Genomic DNA, 20,640 nt, shown 5'->3' on the forward strand with positions numbered 1-20,640 from the left:
TTATTTTATTTTAGTGTTTTGTAGCCTGTGGAAATTAAATTTTAAAATGTAGGAATAATAAATATGCATAGGTACTATTACTGTAAAAATTTCTCGAAATTCACTCTTAAAAGGCTTTTGTAATTCGACGTAATCGTTACTTAAGTTTACTAAATAAATAGACGTTGAGCCAACTAAAATACTTAACTGAAACAATTTACCTAAAATTTAGGTCGACTGCAAGACTACGCTATCTCGCGACTAAAAGCAACTATAACCCCCCAATGTAATGAGAAGAATGTAGCCGATCCTCTGAAAGTATTATTAGCGACAGAATTTAGGCGATTTAGTATTTATATCTGGACCACAACTTCATATATTTTTTCATTTCTAAGATTTTATTAATATTTACCCACATTCTGACAAATGTACAGCTTATATTAAATTAAAATTTATGTGTATGAGAGTTTTTAGCCCTGTCCTAAACAAAGTTTTGTCCACAACAAACGACCCATTTAGATTCACAAATGGCATAGAATTCGAAGCGATTTCCTTCTACAGTTTCATACTGAACTTTAGAAAACCTTTACTATCAAGTAAAGTTAATTTAGTAACACAATAAAATAATAATTAGTAATACGAGCTGTTATTGTTTTCTTTAAAATCCGAATAATTATAGATAATTTTCGAAACCTAATAATGTAGCAAAAGCGACTTAGGTTCTGTGAATGGTAGAAGACTAGAGGATAAATTGATGAGCGCTAACTGCTAAGAAAACTTATACTTTGAAAACGTTCATCATGAAAAAAATTAAATATGAAATTGAAAGTAATTTATTTACAAGTTACAGTTTCTTTCTAGAATTACACGCCGATATACTGTAGCATTTTTAGTGTTATAAAAAGAAAACACTTTGATGAATGCATTTTTTTTTTTATGCAAGATGTAAAATTTCACGATTTGCTGCACTAAGATATATTGTGCTAAGTATTGTGCTTAGTGCTCTGGTTTTAATTCAAAAAAGTTTCAAATTGTATATAACCTTAAGGAGTTATCTTTGCATCAACACTTTGCACAATATACACGGCTGACATCGCATTCACCCAAATACAGAAACATTTACACCTTTCAGACTTCCAGTGATGCATATGCACTACATACTTGCAATCTGATCCTACAGCTTCAATATCCGTGATCGTAGGTTCCACAAATAGAGGACAGACTATTTTTGACAAACGATCAAACTGTCTTTTACGAACAAAGAAACAGATTCTACATTCGCCTAGCCCTTTCCTTCTGGTCAAACGGATTTGAACTGTACGGAACAGAAAAGCATTTTAACTAAAACCGGATTCAAATTCTCCAAACTGGCTGGAAACATTCTGGCACTTTTTCATGGATCTAACGAAAAAACAAAATAAATCCTCAGCATCCATTTTACAGATCATTACAGATAGTTTATTCACTTCATTTTAAACTGACTCCACGATGGAGGATCAATTTAAGATACTTTGAAGTTGCCTATAGTAGACTGCGCAAAGTCACAAAAAATAAATTCGGGTGCAGTCGTTTAAACGCGCAGGCTCTTACGGTCACTTCAATGACCTGTCACACATTAAGAAATCATTCTTTTCCAGTAAACTAAAAATTACAATTCAGTCCAGGAATGGAAATACAAACCCATTTAAATTAACTCAAGATTAAGTAAAAAGTGGTTTTTGAAAGTTGAATGCTGTAAATGAAGTAAGACGGAAACGCGCTCGTCTTCTGCATCATAATTACAGAAAACTGAAGCATTTTGTATTTCATGGAAATGAATAAAATTAAACAAAACAAATTTAAACATTTCTCTCCTGTTAAAACATTTTTACTCTTTGCTCTTAGTGCAGGACTAGAACAAAATTACGATAAAAGATTCGTAAAATTCTAAGCTCCTTAGATTCTAAAATAAATCATAAACGGGAAAAGAGTAGTAGGTCTTCAATTTTAAATAGTTGGTTTGCGAATTCAAATTAACTTTACCAAAAAAGTTGGAACCATCCCGTTAAAATTTCCAAGATAGAAGTAGTTTCTTGTGAAGAGATTTGGAAGGAAATCTTTCAGATAGTGCTCCTCGCAAAGCCGAAACAGAAGATTTTAAGTTTGTGCTCAATATAGTTTTTAAATTAATGCAATTAGTGCTATTTAATTAATATAAACTCTTAGAAAGCATTAACTCAAAGTTATAAACCAGCAATAATATAGTGTAATTTTTAATTTTAAAATTAAAGCAAATATTAAAACCTGGACAGCTGTTATTGTAGTTCTGTTAGCGAAGAAAGGCGAACAGGGCACGCCCCTCTGATTGCAAATGGTGGGTTGGAAGGAAATATAAAAAAACAAAACTCAAATATTCGAGACAACGTGGAAAAAATGATAAATTTTTATTTATTAATTTTTTGGACTGATTGTTTGTGGCGAGAGACTCAGAACGTTAATCAACTATTTCATTACATTTGGATGTTCAAAATGGTTTTGTCTCTAACTTTAACTAAAATTTTAGGGTTTTTTTTTTAAGATTTTTAGAATTTAAAATTAGTTATAAAATTTAATAAAATCACGATTTGAGGCGATTGATTTACGTTTGATAGTTTGAATGTTTTTAACACATGTGTTTTTATAAATGACCAATTAATGTTGTACCTCTTATTTCAAGCTTGCTTTCCCCATATTTAAGCCCCCCCAAAAAAGAGATATTAAACAAATACCAAATTAACTAAAATTAATTTTTTTATTTTCTTCTTTAGGTTGTGGATTAAATTGACTAAAATGTAAAACACTCCAAAAAGAATAAAACCTCCAACAAGAGTAAATGGAACTTCCAAAGAAAACCTACCTCTCAGTTTTTGTGGAAATTGTTGAGCTGCGGAAATTTATAAAACTTGGGTAAATCAGTAAAATACTTCAAAAAGGCTTTGAAATACTAATTAATGGTTCGATCTTTAGATAATTTTTATTTAAAACTGCCATCAAGCTAGATAATTTCTTACTTGCACAACCAACGGTTCGGTATTATTGGCTCTCACTAAAACGAGATCATATTAAATCAATATTTGAAAGTTCATATTAAGAGGAAGTAATTTATTTGTAATTACTTTCTAATAAAAAGCTCAGTAAAAGTGAATAAAATCTAGTTTTTGCTAAGCCCTAATTTGTAATTACAAAAATAGATTATTTCGAAAAAAAACTGCGGAAGTTAGTACCTCATCTTTAAGAATTAAACTGTTAATTACATTCTTGTTTATTATAATTAATTTTAATATAAAAAAAAAATATTGAACATTTTAAAATTACCTTTACGACGAATTACGTCTTTCCACTTTTATTTCCTTAAAACAGGTAATAACTATTTTTTCAGATTATTAAACAGGAAATAATTTAGATTCAAAGTTTCGTATTAGCGAAAAGACGGTTCCAATTTGATAAACGGTAGATGCTTAAATTCAACTAATCAAATTATAAACAAATCTATCAGTGAAAAGTATTTTTGTGCATCCAAAAATTCAGCAAGGATCGCAAAGTTACCAGAATTTTATTGTAAGTTTTTTTCTAATTCATTAAATCAATATTTAAATTTTCTTTAATAATTAATCAATTAATAAATATTTTTAAATTAGTAATCAAATTAAGTTTTGAAATAGACGAATCATTTGTTTATTTCAAAGCAATTCGAAAATTAATTCAAAGGAAAGGTGATATGAATGCCGCTTCAATACTACTTGACAGATTGTGTTGGATAAAACAATTAATTTAAGGAATACCAACCACATTGTCATACAATTGAGAATTGTTATGAAAACCAGGCAATTCATTTTAATTAATAAAATTTCTAGTGATCCAAAGAGAAGGAAATTTTGCAATCAATTTTGTTGTTGGGAAATTTGAGTGCAGCAATTTTTGTTTTTAACTTCCTTTTTCTTGGGGAAAATAAATAAATAAATAAAATTTTCTTTCTAGCTCACAAAAGTGAATCTATTGTTATTTAATTAAGGCATAGTCTCAATCATAAGAATGACCAATAAAAAAATCCTACCGCCATTTTGTATATCCTTAGATCGTTGCTTTTAAGATCGTTCTGGACCAGTAAATTATTTCAATTTTGTTTTGTGGTTCATATTAAACTAACTTTACAATTTCAAATATATTTTTAACAGCTTTAAATTGATTTACTAAAACATAAAGAAGAAAAATGCTTTTTATTTAAATTTAATTTAATTATTTATAAAGTAATCAAAGTTATTTAAAGCACTTTATTTAAATTAATAAAAAAAGGCACTATTTAGGTATATTTTTATTTGATAGTTGTTTATAGTTTGAAAGCTTTGCTTTGTGATATGTTCAAAATTAAATTTACAAGTTTCCAAGTAACGTTCTCAGCAAATTGTTATTTATATTACTCTTAAAATATCAAAAATTATATTTTTTGCTATTTTACCTAAGATGGATGATCGACCAACTAAATTGTCAATTTGCCAAATATGTACAAAATTATAAAACTTTTTATGAATACCATTCAGCCGGATTCTCTGATAAATAATTTATTTTTAATAAATTATAAATTTTAATTCTTTACAATGTATATATATAAAAAAAAAATAGTAATGATGACAAAAATCTATCTTTTGTTTAATAGAAACTTACTGGTAGGCTGGGATTACGTACTATTTTAGAGGGCGAAGCAACGCGGTATATACTGTACGCAGTCTCGTGGCACACTGACTGTAGCAACGTTACCCCTAGCGGCTAGATGTTTGCTAACCCTCTCTACACTGAACCGCCTCACGCCAAAACTCCCCCTCCGTTCAACATTACGCCCCTCTGCACAAGAATGCAATTCCATCAAGTAGTGCGTCTCTGTACGAAAAAAGAAGAAGAAAAAAAAAAGGATTCTTCTTCCTCTTTTTTTTCGACGCACACCAAAATGAGTAAGAAGAGCCAGCGACAAGGGAACAGAGAGCAGCGGAAATGGGAGAAGCCTTACTTCATCCTATTCTTTCCGTCTTTCTTCAAGGATGGAATGAGCGAGTTGTAGTCTTTACAAAATACTACAGCTCCAATCGTTGTCCTTTCTGCTTCTACAGTAAAACACACATAGCACTTGTAAATGCTAGGATAGAAGGAGATCGAGATTTTATAGATTTACAATCGGAAGCCTTCATTTCCGTCAGTCAAATAGTAAACCACTAACTGTAAGTACAAATTCTTCCTTCCTCAAAACAACAGTCTTACTCTATCTCACGTTTTATCGCTTGGTTTAACCTTTAAATAATTATTTAACTACAATTAAATGCTAGTAGATATCAAGTACAGCTGGTAATACGTTTTATTCAATTATAGTGAGTTCAAATCCAATGGAAATTCATTCAAATTCGTGCAGTAACTTAGAGACTCTTAAAAAATATCAACTTGTTCACAAATACTCTTCAAATACTGCTCAACCTGCTTGTAACAATAAAGCAACTTAATCTAGTTGAAATGATCCATTTTTCAAAAGCACAAAAGCTCTAAAATTTCAGTTCAGTTGTTCAAAAATCGGCCCACATTTAGTAACAACTTTATTTCTTCTTAACTCTACTAGGAAGACCTCCAAGCTCAGTTCCTGCTATCCATCCAATGGTTTCCTTCAGATATATTATGGGACCAAAGCAAAGTTTTAGAACATTCATATTTGTTATCATTCATGCAGTAAAGATTATAAATATGAAGTCTATCGTTTGACAGGAAAAACATTTAGAAACTATTTTGTTAGTTTAAACAATTCGGTTTCAACGCAAGGTATGCCCTCCTCTCGTATAGTGTGACCAGCAACACACTGATGTTATGCGGGTTAGCTGCCCTAGATGCTTCACAAAAACTAAGATTGGTTGGTACACGCTATTTCCGCATATAAGGGACAATTTCATTCCTCTGCACGCTACTTTTCAATATAGCTTGAATTATCACTCTGGTTTTGGTAGGAACTGAAATGTAGTAACTGAAAAAGTTTAAGATGATTTCTGAAACTACCTCTTCCTGAAATTTGCAAAGTTACAAAATTTACTTTCGATTTATTTTTTATTAAATCCTTACATCACTCTTCATAAAATAATGGAGGAAATCTGTACTTTAGACCTTTAAATAGACTTACGATGTTAATTTAATGGGTTTCCCTTTTAACCCTTAAAATAAGACTTCTAACAATGGAAGAAACAAAAAATAACAATAATTAAGTTTGTACTAGTTGTCGGAAAACCAAATACTTATTTTGTAACTTGCTCGAGACATGGATTAGAAAATTACGTAATTTTAAAAATCGAGAATAAATAATCTTAAATTAAATATCAGTCAAAGGGAAGCATACTAAGAACTAACAATCAAATAAACGCTACATATAGAAATTTGAAAAATAAAATAACAGTAGTTAACTTCTAAAAATAGAAGCTTTAAAAACAAAAGAAAGAAAATTAAAAACATGTCTTGTCCAAAATAGAAAATAGAGATAAAGTTCTATAACTGTAAGGAGAGAAGCACTAAAATAGAACTAGGAAAAAGTTAAATAAATAAATAAAAGAAGTGCTTGAAATACAACAGGATAAAAAGAAATGTCCTGATGATAATCTTGAAATAGGAAACGTCTGGAAAATATTCAATTGAGAATTACAACAAATCTAAGACTAATTAGGTAATTGAGTTAAAATATAAACTCTTCTGCAAAGCAACTTAGTTTGCCACAAAGAACTGAAGTGAATCTTCAGTCGTTTGATCTTCCAAGAGCTTGGAGAAACGACTAGATGTGGCAGCGTACAAACAGTTTGAAGCATTAACGAGAAACGTGGAGTTCAAAATGTCTGGAGCTAAATTCTTGAATTATCGCAAATATTCCTTCAATTTTTTTTCAATCAACAGAACAATAAAATTACATTGAACTAGAATTTAGTGAAATCAAGATGAATTTTCATATCGCATTGCTTTTATTCGAAATTTTCAATTACCATTTACTGCAATCTGACTTCCATTTTGTTGGTCTAATTATGAGTTATTTGATAATTATACTCAGCAGTGGTTGTAAGAGTTAATTATAGTAGGTAACTTTATACCTTGGAGGTTCTGATTGTCCATTTATCTCCCACTTCACTCTTATCTCCAATCTTCTCCTATAGAATGGGTCTTATATATTTATTGATCCATTCTCCACTTTAGGTCGCAGACATTGTTTTAAATATTCGTAGTTGATTTTTGAATGTTGACTTTTTAGCTTCAGGGATCATTTAATAATATCTCTTTTTGTTGGACTCTCAAGCATAATTTTCTTTTTATAATCATCCCAACTCATTTTTGTACTACCAAAACTTACTGCAATGTATCTGTCTTTTGTATTATGTCTTTTGAATCTAGCTTGGCTAATATGGAACTAGTTGTAATCGTTTAGATCTAGATATTTACAAAATTTAAATGAATAATACCGAAAAAAATTGCTATTTATACATTCTAATGTTCAAATAGAGTACTAAAACATTTCTGCTTTCATAGATCTTTACGTGTTAAACTCTGATCCGTAAAATATTTTATGATATATTATATATATTTTTTCAATAATTTTTATTTTTATTATTATTATTTTAAATTATTATTGTTTTTGGGATTCAAACGAAAAACCATTTCTTTAAATATGGTTCATTAAAACTGTCCGGTAGGACAGTTGTATAAGGGTTGATCGTCAAAAACTGCACGAAAAAGCGAAACGTTGAAAAACACCCAACTTTGACAACTTTTTTCTCTTTTTCTATAGAAGATAAAATTCTCAAATTTTCTTTATAATGTACAGCTAATCCTCGTTTTTAACTGTAATTTTTTTTCGTAATAACATAGATTAATTAGTTTTCGAGAAAAACGATGCCAAAAATGTTCAAAAACGACATTTTCAAATATTTACAAATAAGCACGTATTTTGAAAATTTGATTTTGCCCTCAGTGCAAATTAAATTCAAAGTTATAAATATTTGTAATAGTTCTGCAAATTTTAATTCTAACGTTTTTTCCAGAAAAGTGCTGAAAGTAGTTGTAATGGATCGCCACCTTTCCTTGACAATTGAAGGAACGTGCAGCTTCAATATCTAAAAGTTATTGATTTCAGAAAGTATGCAAAATTTCTTTGTAGTCGAACGAATGTGTCACTTTATTAAATACATGGTTTTGCCAATTATTTCAAGAAAATATCTTTATATGTAAATTTTGGCTGAGAAATTTGTGTGAATATTTGCAGCAGATTTTTTAAAAAATAAACTATAATGTGATTTGTTGATTCTACAAACTCATTTAATTTTAACTTCAAAGCATGTTGAGTTGCAGTTATTATGTAATAATCTAGAAAGAATCGAGTATTGTTAATTTCCATGACGTCTGACAATTAAATAGCAACATAATACGTGATGAATTCAAAAACTCGCTGGTTAGAATGACTGTAAATTAGCAATAAAAAAAAATCTTGAATCCATGATCTGAATGAAAAATTAACTGAAACTTTATTCACGTTAAAGAGATAATAAAATAAATTTCTATCGATTAGACAGTTGAATTTATTTCCCCTTATTCATTTATTTATTCATAACGTTCTCTTTATGTTTCAGGAGCATTAATTACGAATATAACAAATTTTCGGAAAGTGAATTTTAACTATTGAGTTTAAAGTTGACCAGCTGGTGTAATTCTGAGCTTCACTGTCATTAGATAAATTTTCTACTGGTGAATTTTATTCATTGTTCTACAAGTTTGATACTTTATTGTTACGACTTTAATGAAAGAGTTGTGATTTTTTAAAAACAAAATGCTTTTCTTACTAGAAAGATGAATTAGTCTATCATCTAGTCCGTTTTGAGGTCACTTGAGAAAAAATAAATTGGCTTTAAAAACAAAATGATTTTTGTATGGTTATTGAGCTTTTGAAAATGGTACTCATTCTTGAAAATCGCAATAAGTAGCTCACTGAGCTCCCTTAAGAGCTCATAGTGACTTAAAAAAAAATTTCTGTTGGTTGAAAGGATTTTCTACCAGGGTTTAAGCTGTTGTCAAAAATTGGGCCTAGGATTTTGTTTAAATTTTGTGAATATGTGATTTTATTTTTGATGAAAGAAAAACATCCATAGCATAGATTGCCGGACTTATATAAATTGCCTGGAAATTGTGGACAGATTAACACAGAAATAAAATATCAAACGTAAACGATAAACTAGCAAAGAATAAAAACTTTTCCACCTATGAATTATCTCATATAAAGTAAAGTAATTGCCTACCAATTAGGTGTCGTGGACGGAGGCGACTAGCAAACATACTTTACTTTAAATTTCTTTTATTAACCTTTAAATAAAATCCTAGGCCTAATACCGGGAATCGAACCCAGTACCACAATGCATATTAGCTTTGCAGGTTGAATTATCTAATGTTACATAGAGTATTTCCTATTTTTACCCTACTTTTCAAACGGAAGAGTCAAAATTTGCTCTTTAAATTTATTTAATAAAGACTCAAAGCCTACGCTGTGTGTGTTTTTTTATGCAAAAGGAAAAAAGCACAACGCATGAAGAGAAAGAGGAAGTGGAATGAGTTCACACTACCCGTGTGTGAGTGGGCATAACACAATAACGAAAAGTCTAGGGAGGTTTAAATTTGATGCTACGACTAGTTGCCACTAGATAACACGAGAATCAGGTTTTAACTGAAATCATCGGTCGGCCGGAAGTGTGCTTTTCAACATTTCCACTTCCTTTTTCCACCTGACTCCACTTCAACGTGGTTGCGCTAGTATTAATGAGTGAATTTGAATGTGAATTGAGGCCACGAATTTAGCTTCATGCTTTAGAAAGAAAGGGGGTAGTGGAATAAGAGGAGTCTGGCGGCCCCCACCGGTTTTGATACAATCGACCCAAAAACCTTGGAGGAGACCGAAAAAAAATTTTTGAAATTTTTTCCGACCCTCTCCAACCCCATAAAAACCCGTAAACGAGAAAAATGTGTTTTTTTGATATTTTAATTTTTTTCGAGCGTTCAAATCATTTTAAAGCGATTCCAACGCAACTAAAAATTTATTTTGGATGTGTAGATGTTCCCTGAATTTTTCCGGTTTTTACTGTACAGTTAAATGAAGTGAAACATAGCTTTGAATCCAAAAAAATCGTTAAAAATCGGGATTTTTTAAAAACAAGTCTTCGGTATTTTGGGCTGACTCGATGGAAAATGACGGCCTAACTATGGTTGAAAGATACACTCTTACTCTACAAAATGGCGCAATTGAAACTCAATTTGGTTGCTTGTTGTCTGCGATAACTCAATTTGAGTAAAACGCGAATTTAAAAGGTATGCGATTTTGGCCTATAAAATAAGTCACAATTTAATTAAACAAAAAAAGCACCAAAAATAATGTTCGTATAAAGGTATTCAAAATCGCTGATCAAGAATTTGATGTCAAAACCATGTTTTGACAATTGACAGCTGTTAAAAATGCTGTCCACAAAAAACGAAGAATTCATTTTTTTTCAATTTTTTTTAATGCACGGATAATTGTTTTTATTTTCAATTCATTGAGGTAATTATAATCTTGAATTTAATGATAAAAGTATATGTTGATAAAACGTCATATCACATTTTTTGAGTTTGATTTTGTCGAAGATGTTAATTTTTTGAAATTTTTTTTAGCTAAAACAGAGATGCCACCAAAAAAACGAAAACTTCCAAATGATGAATGAATGATGAACCTGTAAAAAGGATCTTCAAATCTTTTTCTGTCATTTCGGGAAAGTCTGATACATCGTCTGATGTCAATGGTTTGAAGATCCTGATGCTGACAAGTTTGAGAGTTCTGATAATTGTCGTTCCACACGATCACGATCTTGCGGATAAGTTTCGTGATGACTGTGGCTTGTTGATGGTAGATTCGGATCCGAGGAATTGGCATCTGGCGGAGAAGTTACATGGAGATCGTGGCTCATCGATGATAGGTTCGGATCCGCACTGACTAGACGAGTTGAACGACGACATTTTCCGCACAGAACGTTTCCTACATCCACTTCTTTGTCCAGTTCAACCGAAAACAAGTTGGCTTCTTCTTCTGAAGTAATGACTTTTTTTTGCCCGGTGCCGTATCGCAACAGTAGGTCGCATTTTATGCACCTTCCATCATTTGGAAGTTTTCAAATCCAATTCCTCGGATCCGAATCTACCATCACGAGCCTGACACCTCGAGCTGACTCCGCAGAATCACATTAATATATACACTTATTTTTCCCACATTACTCTCTTATGCTCTTACGCTCTTATGCTCATGTTCTGATGTACTCTTAATCATTTTACACGCTCTCCTGCGATTGTATTCTTGTCAAACCCTCCGAGCTGTTAACATCTAATTTTGCTGTTAAATAAATTTTTTTAAAAAGCTCTTCTCTCTTTCAAATATCATAAATACAGACCCTTATGCTGGCCATTTTCGTCTACAAAATATATGTTCAAGTAGCACTGTAGATTGACTGTAATATCTAGTTATCTATAATAATGAAACTATTAATTACATGTTAGAAAGAAAACGTTATAAAAAATGAAAAAAAAATATGAGGCTAAAAAATTCAAATACTTTTTTTAAAAAATGCTCACACCAACATACATCAATGATTTTGTTTATTTTATTTATTTATTTTTTATTTTTAAATAAAAATCGTCGGTTTAGGTCGGTTTATTTAGAAATCAATAATTGTTGTTGAATAATCTACTTGTGGCTTGTTGATGGTGGATTTAGATCCGAGGAATTGGATTTGAAAACTCCCAAATGTACGTTTCTAAAAGGCTGAAATTACGAGCGGAAATATGAATGAAATGTTGGGTACTCGCTGATTTGTGTACCTCTTGTCGTTTAATCAACCCTTATACTTAACTTTTTTAGCTAAAGAGATTTCACAAATTATTTCTTATTCATTTCGCTTACGAAATGAATACTTATATCAGAACAAAATGTTCTCTATTTATTAGTTTGATAATAAAATAGTTATTTATTTAACAAGTGTGGAAAGTAGTACTTTTCCTCACGCGAGGCAGGGTTTGCACGCACGAGCGAGCGAAGCGATGCGAGTGCAAGTGCAAATTGCCGAGTGTGAGGAAAATACTTTACACTAGAGTTAAATATTATATTTTTTCTGCAACCATTTATTAACTAATAAAATTAAAAATTTCATTTTTACAGTCTACAAAAAGTAATTTATTTATTATAAACATTTATTGTTATATTACAATTATTTACATTACTTATTACATTTTCTGCTGTTTCTTTTATTGATGGAGGAGTGTTTTCTAAACAGGAATCACTAGAATCCATTTTAAATTTCTATAAGGTAACACTATAACCTTTTTAACTGTTATAATTAAAAATATCTAATTATTTATTAAAGTATTATTTTTATTTCTATATTCCTTTCAATTTTTATTTTATTTTTTAATATTCGTTTTTTTAATTATTTAAATAAAATAAATTTAAATAAGCTTATTAGAGTTTTACAGAAAATATTTATGTTAATAACAAAATTTCTTATATCAAGGAAGCACAATAAAGTTTTTCCACTCACTTGTGCGGAAAGTGACACTAATGGGAATTGCCCCCCCCCCCCTAGTGTGGGAAGTTGGGCATTACACAGCTGATTTTAATTGAGTAATGAGAACTTCCCTTCATGGTTGCAAAAAAATCCTTATTTATAATTACATAAATTTGACAAAAATTACTTATTGATATAATGAATGTACATAATTATAGTCACTATGTTGGTTGTACAACCGTTACGGAGTGGGTAAATGAACTCAATATTCATATTCAAAATAAATAAAAATACAAACCAAAAGATAAAATAAGTAAACTATACTAACAAAAAATAAACCAACTTATGGTGATATAATAAACTAAATTTATTGCACACTTTAATAAACAACAAAAAGACAAAATCAAAATTTCCTCTCCTTGGTTTAATTCATTAGGTTTAAACTGGTATCTCAAAACTAAATGTGACATCTATATTTCTCATATTTCTCCGTAAATATGCAGATTTACAATAACTAACAAGTGCCATCCAATCTTTTCCATTCAGCAAACCGACCATCTCTACGGTGGAGAGATAAGTTATTTTATAGCATTTATATCTTAGATCACCATATAAATGATGACCAGCGTGGACATTCAATCAAAAAGTGATGCAAATCTTCCACAACCTCCATATTACACATTGGACACACATCGAATTCATCTTTAAATGGACAGTTGTTTAATTTTAATGTACCACTTCTTACTTTAATAATCCATCTTAAATGGTCTAAGGACATATTACTGGTTAGGTAATCCTCTAAATTGAATTCAAGCACTCTATAATGACTATAATATTCATTGTCAGTTACATCCTCAACGAATTTGTTTTGGAACCGTGCATCTAAACGTATTCGAATATTCCAGAATATACCATCCCACTCAGAAACATTACTAAGTGTCAGAACAGCTTCCATATTTAGACTTTTCATTACTTTTTTAATATGGTTAAACCAAGATAAGTCCTGCTTAATCACTTATAGTGTGGTACTTAGTTTGTTAGGGAATAAATCTCAGGTTTACAGTTGTACAGAGTGTGGAAAGACTTTTATAATATAGACTAAAGAGTTCTTAAAGAGAAAAAAATATGAAAAAAACCAACAATATATCACCGAGAATGTATCGCAAATGATGGTGATAATACTGTTCTTGTCATGAAATTTAGTCAAAGTCAAATATTAGAAAGGTTACACTTACAAGAGATTCTGTCAAGATGTATGTGAGAAAGTGGTAAAAGACACCTACCAAACATAGAAATGATCCTACATTACATGGAAATGATCCTACTAACAAAACGTACACGTACCATGCTAGCAACACGCAGAAGATAGTGACATGTGATGGCCGGAAGGAAGTACGAAAGAGAAGACTGGTTAACGACCTTTATATGTACCATATACAGCTTCACACTTATCTCTTTGACATTGCACAGTTGCAATGTCAGCTGTCATCTACTCTCACTATTACACGTCTTAATTTTCACCTGAAAAAGTATTTTGTTAAAGCACAATGTCATAAATATTTGTGCGCACTATAACTTTAAAGTTTATATCAAGATTTTACTTAGATTTATTGTTTTCTTTCTTAAATTTAAAATATGTCCATAAAAATCATCTAAGTCGTTCATGCGCCCTCTAAGTACCAAAACCGAAATACCATTCACTTATTGCATGTTCGAAATCACAAGGCCGATGCGTGATACAACCTGCTGTCCTCAGTCTACAATGGCTAGGGATACCCCTTACAGTCATCTTCCATCCTTAAAGAAGGGACTTGGCAAGCGAATAGCTTAGAGGGTCAACTACTTCGCCAATAGCACCACCAATCGTTCTAAACCAAGTCTACCACTGCTTAATCCATTATTCATATTGACCATTTATTATTAATTATTACTTCTTAATTTAGTTAGCTCGGTAATTGTAAATTTAGAATTAGAATATACTCTAGTTGTACTTCCTCATAAGTTTGGTTAATTATCTTTTACATATTCATCAACTCGCCCTCATTTATTCCAACTCTTAAAACCTAAAATTTGATGCACATGTTCAACTTTGAACCTCGCAAAGAACGTAATTTTTAAAGTTCTATGTCTAATTGTAAAACTAATCCTCTTATATCCTATTTACCAATATTGCAGAGTCCTTTTTTGTTTTCTGAGACATGTTGCCCCTAAAATGGAGGTTTTTATAATTCTTGCCTTAGCCGATTTCAATCGCGATATAAACTGCTAAGTATACAATAAATACACTTCTTTCAAAAAGTCTGTTTTAATTACATTATAGAAAGGGGTTCGCTATGTTAACGTGAATACGAAAAAAACAAGAACTCTAAAAACTGTAACACCAATAATGCACCACGTTTTCAAACTGAAACCTGCAGAATGTTAGCAGTATCTTGTTAGAATGAGTATTGCTAATTTATTTCAGTCAATGAACGTTAATAAGTTTTTTGGAGATTCTTATGACTACATAATTGCTTCTAGATGATCTACCAATTACGTCTTTAGAATAGTCTTTAGTAAAGTCTTCTACAAAAATTTTATCAAAGAGAGGGTGTGACATTAACCCGAAAACTCCAAATGAAGATATTTTATATAAAGATAGCTGTTATGTAGCTTATTATATATTCGCTTAATATACTTTTTTTATATTTATAAGTTAAAAAAACAATGCTATTTTTGGCGTCCAAAAATGTTGATAAATACTGGTTTAATAGTAAAGCAAACAAAATTACATTATTCAATTTTCTTTTCAAAACAGTTTGCTGTTTAAAATTACAGTTTATTAGAAAATTCAATATATTTGAAGTGTTTGCAACTGAATTATTAAATTTATCAAGAAGAAAGGGGTATTGATTTCCCCGTCCAAGCTCCTGAATACAAATTATTACCCATCAGTTAGAATTGGAAAAAAAAGTAAGGAAAGAGTAACACCATTATTTCATATCTAATTTTAACCTTTTTAGGAAAAATGTTTACATAAATTATAATTTCTAATTAGTATAAGTTGGTTTCCTGTTTGTAATGTCTCGATGCCAGAGTGATTTACCTGGAATTCAGAGCTAATGTGTCTCTAACAGGTTTATCAGTCTCCAGCTGATAAAATATTTTTAATCTCAGCCCTCTGAACTAAATTACCCAAATTTCCAAACCTCATCGTTAGATAATTAGTAGTTATTACTCGCATTTCATTTATAAATCAAGATAACATTGGATAGAGATTCATTCGAAGTAAGTGACTCATATATTCCTAAACATTATACACATAAGGTCCTAAATATAGATTTACAAACGAATTTAAGTACAGAAGGAAAAAGAATAATGCCAATTCCAGTCATATTTTGTAATTTTTTATTGTCCCGAGCTTTCTACCTAGAGACTAGGTCATCTACAAAGCTGTGGAACATACGTATTTTACTGTAGAGTTATAATCGTACATTGATTTGATGTAAACAAGTTTTAAAGACTTAATGGCCGTCCAGCCTTGCTGAAACTAATAAACTTTTCAGCTTGCCTCTTGCCTGAGGTATCCGCCCACCACTCTTGCATCTATTCTCTAACGGTCGTACTGACAAGCCATTTTGCGACGCCATAAAAAGGTTTCAGTTACTGTGAGAACAGCGCTGGTCTCTTCTTGGTCCAAGCAATTCGCTGCCTTATTGTAATCTGAAAATGCCCGGAAACCATAAGCTGGCCATCGATTCTAAACAGTCCACTATCAGCCCTGAATAGACTTCATAGTCTCAATGGCCTGCAAGAAGGCCTGGAAGTCCAAGAATATGACAAAACTGGAATTAATTATTCCCAGTCCCAGTCTTATGATTTCGGTAGCACAAAGATATATTGTGAGTAGCTCCGCAGAAAAAACTGATGCTAGCTCACTTGATAACCTAACTTAAAATGTCATATCTCGGTTTAGCCCCTCTTCATCTTGGCTTCAAATTCTTTCTCCTTCAAGTCTTGGAGCCTACAGTGTACTACTTCGCTTGAAACTGACGGTACGCCCTTCCAAGTCTGTCTAACTGGAAGAAGAACTTCGAAAGGTTTGCTGAAGCTGTAGTCAGAAGCAAGCCTCAAAACTTAGGTCTCTAGCAGCTTCTGATATGTGCTAGTTAACCTCTGGAGCAGATGAAAGCGCTTCTTTAACATCTATAGCACTTGCTACGCCTTGGATATAGAGTTTAGAAGTGGTGGTACATTAAGAGAACAGCCAAGACAGTTGTAAATGCGGTCTTCTTGGTACGCTCATACTCAGGCAAGTAAACCTTTGAACGCCGCTGATTATTCTGACTGCCTCTCCTACGGCGACTTCCTCTATCAAACCACAAGACTCGCCCTCGAAATGTAATAACTCGAATTAGCCCCGAGCTTACACTTCGCCGAAGGTTATATTTCTTACCGTCAGTCTATTTTTATTTGAATAAAGAAATATCAATTAATGAAAACTCAATGAACAAACGTTATCGCTTTTACAAATTAAGCTTTTTATTTAATCCAGGACGGAATTCTTTGGAGGTTAAAAAAGTTTATAGTTCACTGATGGGCTACCGGAAGTGGGAGAAGAAAAGCAGGCAACTACCCTGCACCAAACTGGGAGGAGCCGATGGTTGAACAGGAAATTAATTATATAAAAGAACTGCCGAACCTTCTCACTGTTTGACTTCAAAGTACGTGAAAATTATTCATTAAATTAAAATTCAAGTTCAACTTCTTGTTGTGTATTTCTTAGTTCTGACAACAAAAAGCTTTTTTAAGTAGCCAACGGGAAAGTTTTCTTAAAGTATGTTATTTATACAAATTTAAAATTACTTGTTATTCATTTAAGACCAGTTTTAGAATTTTCGTTTGTAAATAGGGCTGACCGAAAGTAAATAAATGAATTTGAACTTAAACAACTCATTTAAGGTTCCTTGAGAGGAATTTCCTATTTTTAGAACTACCGAACACCACGCCCATAGTGGCTTATTTTACTATCCCCAAATGGTCTACGAGGTAAATCCTCACTTTTTTTCACAAGGTGCAGGGATCTTCCACCCAGAATTATGATATCCTGAAGGATGCAAAGAGCTAAATATCTCGTTCAACAATCTCCGTGATAGCATCGCATGAAAACAGGACGTGAGAAACCGTTCCCAACTTCTCACTGGTTCCTGGCAAAGCCTACAAAGATATTCCGAATTGAATAACCCCCCACCTGTGGAGTTATGTTTCTTGTATCTATCGTATGCAAAGTAAGGAGGCCAGTCACCAGAGTAATCTGGATCTTTAATTCAGTTTCCACAGTTCTGCTTTAAAATTACCTTTAAAAAAAAAACGAGGCTAATAAATCAATTCCTGTAATTAAAAATTTAACATCCTGTTGCACATTTTCTAATAACTCTTACTTAAAAAAAAAAAGATGGGTATTAATACAAATATAATCTCAGATAAGATCCGACAGCCAGTATCTTCTTACTGATTTATATTTTATTAAAGTAAAAAAGAGATTTTAAAAGTTCTAGGTTACTGTTAATGCTAACAGTATCTTGAAAAATGATTTTAAGTGTTAGAGATTTCCGAAGACGATAAGGTTTCAATTTTGAGTAATGTTACCCTATCTGTTCCAACTAATCAAAAAACTCTTTCCTCTTCATCTTTGTTCCTCAATTACAGATCGATAGACTGTAGGTTTATCTTAAGATTACTTTTTAGGAATTCATATTTTTCGATCTGCATAGTTCCGATGTCTTACCACTATCAGTATGTTTTCTAGAACTGTAGCTAATATATGAAGATAATCAGGAAGGTAAAATTATTTATTTATTATTTCTGTATTTATACAAAGTTGCATGTTACAGAAAGAGTTAGCCTTTTACTGTACTATAAGAATTAAGATTTAAAAATAATTGAAATAAACAAACTTATACAGAACTTAAATGTAATATAACTGCAGGTGAACTTAAAAAGAAAAAGGAAAATGACTCTCAATGTACATGAACTGTTCTTTTCTTTTGGTCATATAAGAAAGGAAACAAACTAAGTGTTAGCTCAGGAAAATAACAACAAATAATAGTAAATAGGAATCTAGGCAGTACAAAATCATAAATTAATCCTTCGCATAACTGACTGAAATAACGTTACACAATAGTTCTAGTGGGCACAGACTGGACATTACTCTTGTAACAAAGTACTACGTAATCTCATTGCTTTAGTAAAAAAGTTATACACGTTAAATACTTGAACTTTGTTTGTACATATAAGTATGTTTGTTAAAGAAGTATCTGACTGACTATTAAGGTATGTATTTCTATATAAACTGTAGTTGGGGGCATTTTAAAAATATGTGTTCGAGAGATTCCTCGCTTGCTCTGCATAATTTACAAGTTTCAGATAGTTCAACGCTATAGCTTATCTTTTTTGTATAAATGATACATTTTTTTAGCAGCACTAATCCTGAGTTGGCTGAACACCCTGAAGGCTTCCAAACCAATATTATAAAACAAGTTTTCATATTTCACAGGAAGAATGTGCTCTCTCTTGGTCATTTGAAATAGATTTCTGCCTCAAATCACTTAACAGTTTGTTTTTAAATTTTTTCATTAAATCTGCCCGCTGGCTCTCCCACAAGCCAGTCATAGCCTAACGCTATGAAATAGCTTTGAAGGTAAATTTATTAAGAATATAGAATGCATACTCTAGGCTGGTCGAGTTAATATCTGTTAGACTTTAAACACAACGCAACGAATAGTTTGTTACTTATTGATTATTTGGGTATTGTATTATCGTTTATTGTTTATTACTGTTACCAAGGATAGTTTCTGCGCTCCTTCTCATGTTCATTACATAAATCTGCTCTAGTAACTAGTTACTTCCTTGGATAAATGGTATCGCAGTCAGGACCTTACTTTTTCAGATACTCCCTGTGACGATAATATCCCATTAGAAAGATTGCAGGAGAATTTATTATTACTAACACGGTGGCACGCCTGAGATTCTGTTCACTTATAGTTGCCCAAAAACAGATCTGCCTGACAATCTACAATAGAAAGCAGTTCATGCTCCGCATATTTCCACCTCCTTCTACTACTCTTACCGAAGAAAACCATCACCTATTCTTACAGAAAGGCTTTAAGCACCTTGACGACCTTTTTCCAGCTATTCTAAGCACAGCTCTGTTTGGACAGCCAGAAGTAGTGGTGTAAACTCGAAGCAATGTTCTTTGCATAATCTGGTGTACGGATAGTATATCTTATTGTATGATGACTTTTAATTCAAACATCTCTTCCCACAAACCTTCATTTCAGGGCACTGAGAATGGTGTAGCAAATCTTTTATATAATTACATTTTCTTTTGATCAAAACGATTTCTTACATACGCGAATATTACATTCATACAATGATTTTATATTTTGTTCATATTCATGAATTAAACTGAAGATTTGTTTTTAACTTTAAATGTTGAGAGATTATTAAGTTCATTTTTTAACTATTTGTTAATAAAAACGTATTAATTCAGGTTAATATTACCACAGTAACATTTCTCATTATAATTTATTCAGGTCGAACATTTTTATATGAAATATTGCCATTATAATACTTTTGGCCAAACTTTCTTCTATAAATATTGGAAAATATAAACTTGTTTTAGCATTTATTTAAAATGCAAAAAAGTAATGCATTGAGAGGCAACTAAACATTCTTGTAAAAAATATTTTTAAATTAGAAATAAGGAGTTTTGAAGTTCTTCTTATTTACGTAAATTAACTAGTAAAAGTAATTACTAAAGTGTTTTATATATATATGTATATATTGCTTTGAGAGAAGTGTTTTGGGTTGCGAATGAGAGACCGAGTCAGTTTGTTTGTAAGTTTGCACAAAAAATGTTATAAAAAGGAAACACAGCGTACTGACGCTTTCGGCCAGCAGCCACTCTTTCACTTCTCATCTAGTGTGCGTGTGTTGATACGGCACACGTCTGTTACGGAATCCAATTTTAGGGTCTTGCCGGTTTGTCTGTATATATATATATATATATATATATATAGTCTAGTGTGACAAG

At 31.4% G+C, this 20,640-nt stretch overlaps 1 protein-coding gene across 2 annotated transcripts in view; it reads right to left on the bottom strand.

Annotated features, from left to right (window-relative positions):
- Positions 1–4,810, bottom strand: part of LOC141455982 (lachesin-like) — a 325,735-nt gene extending 320,925 nt beyond the window's left edge. For both annotated transcript variants that reach the window (XM_074131526.1, XM_074131525.1), the window contains exon 1: positions 4,660–4,810. The gene's annotated coding sequence lies outside the window, so the exon portion shown is untranslated. The remainder of the gene's footprint in view (positions 1–4,659) is intronic.
- Between the last annotated feature and the right edge of the window lie 15,830 nt (positions 4,811–20,640).

The sequence above is a fragment of the Rhodnius prolixus genome, unplaced genomic scaffold, assembly GCF_049639745.1.
Source record: "Rhodnius prolixus isolate KJV_2025 unplaced genomic scaffold, Rpr scaffold_4, whole genome shotgun sequence".
NCBI lineage: Eukaryota > Metazoa > Arthropoda > Insecta > Hemiptera > Reduviidae > Rhodnius > Rhodnius prolixus.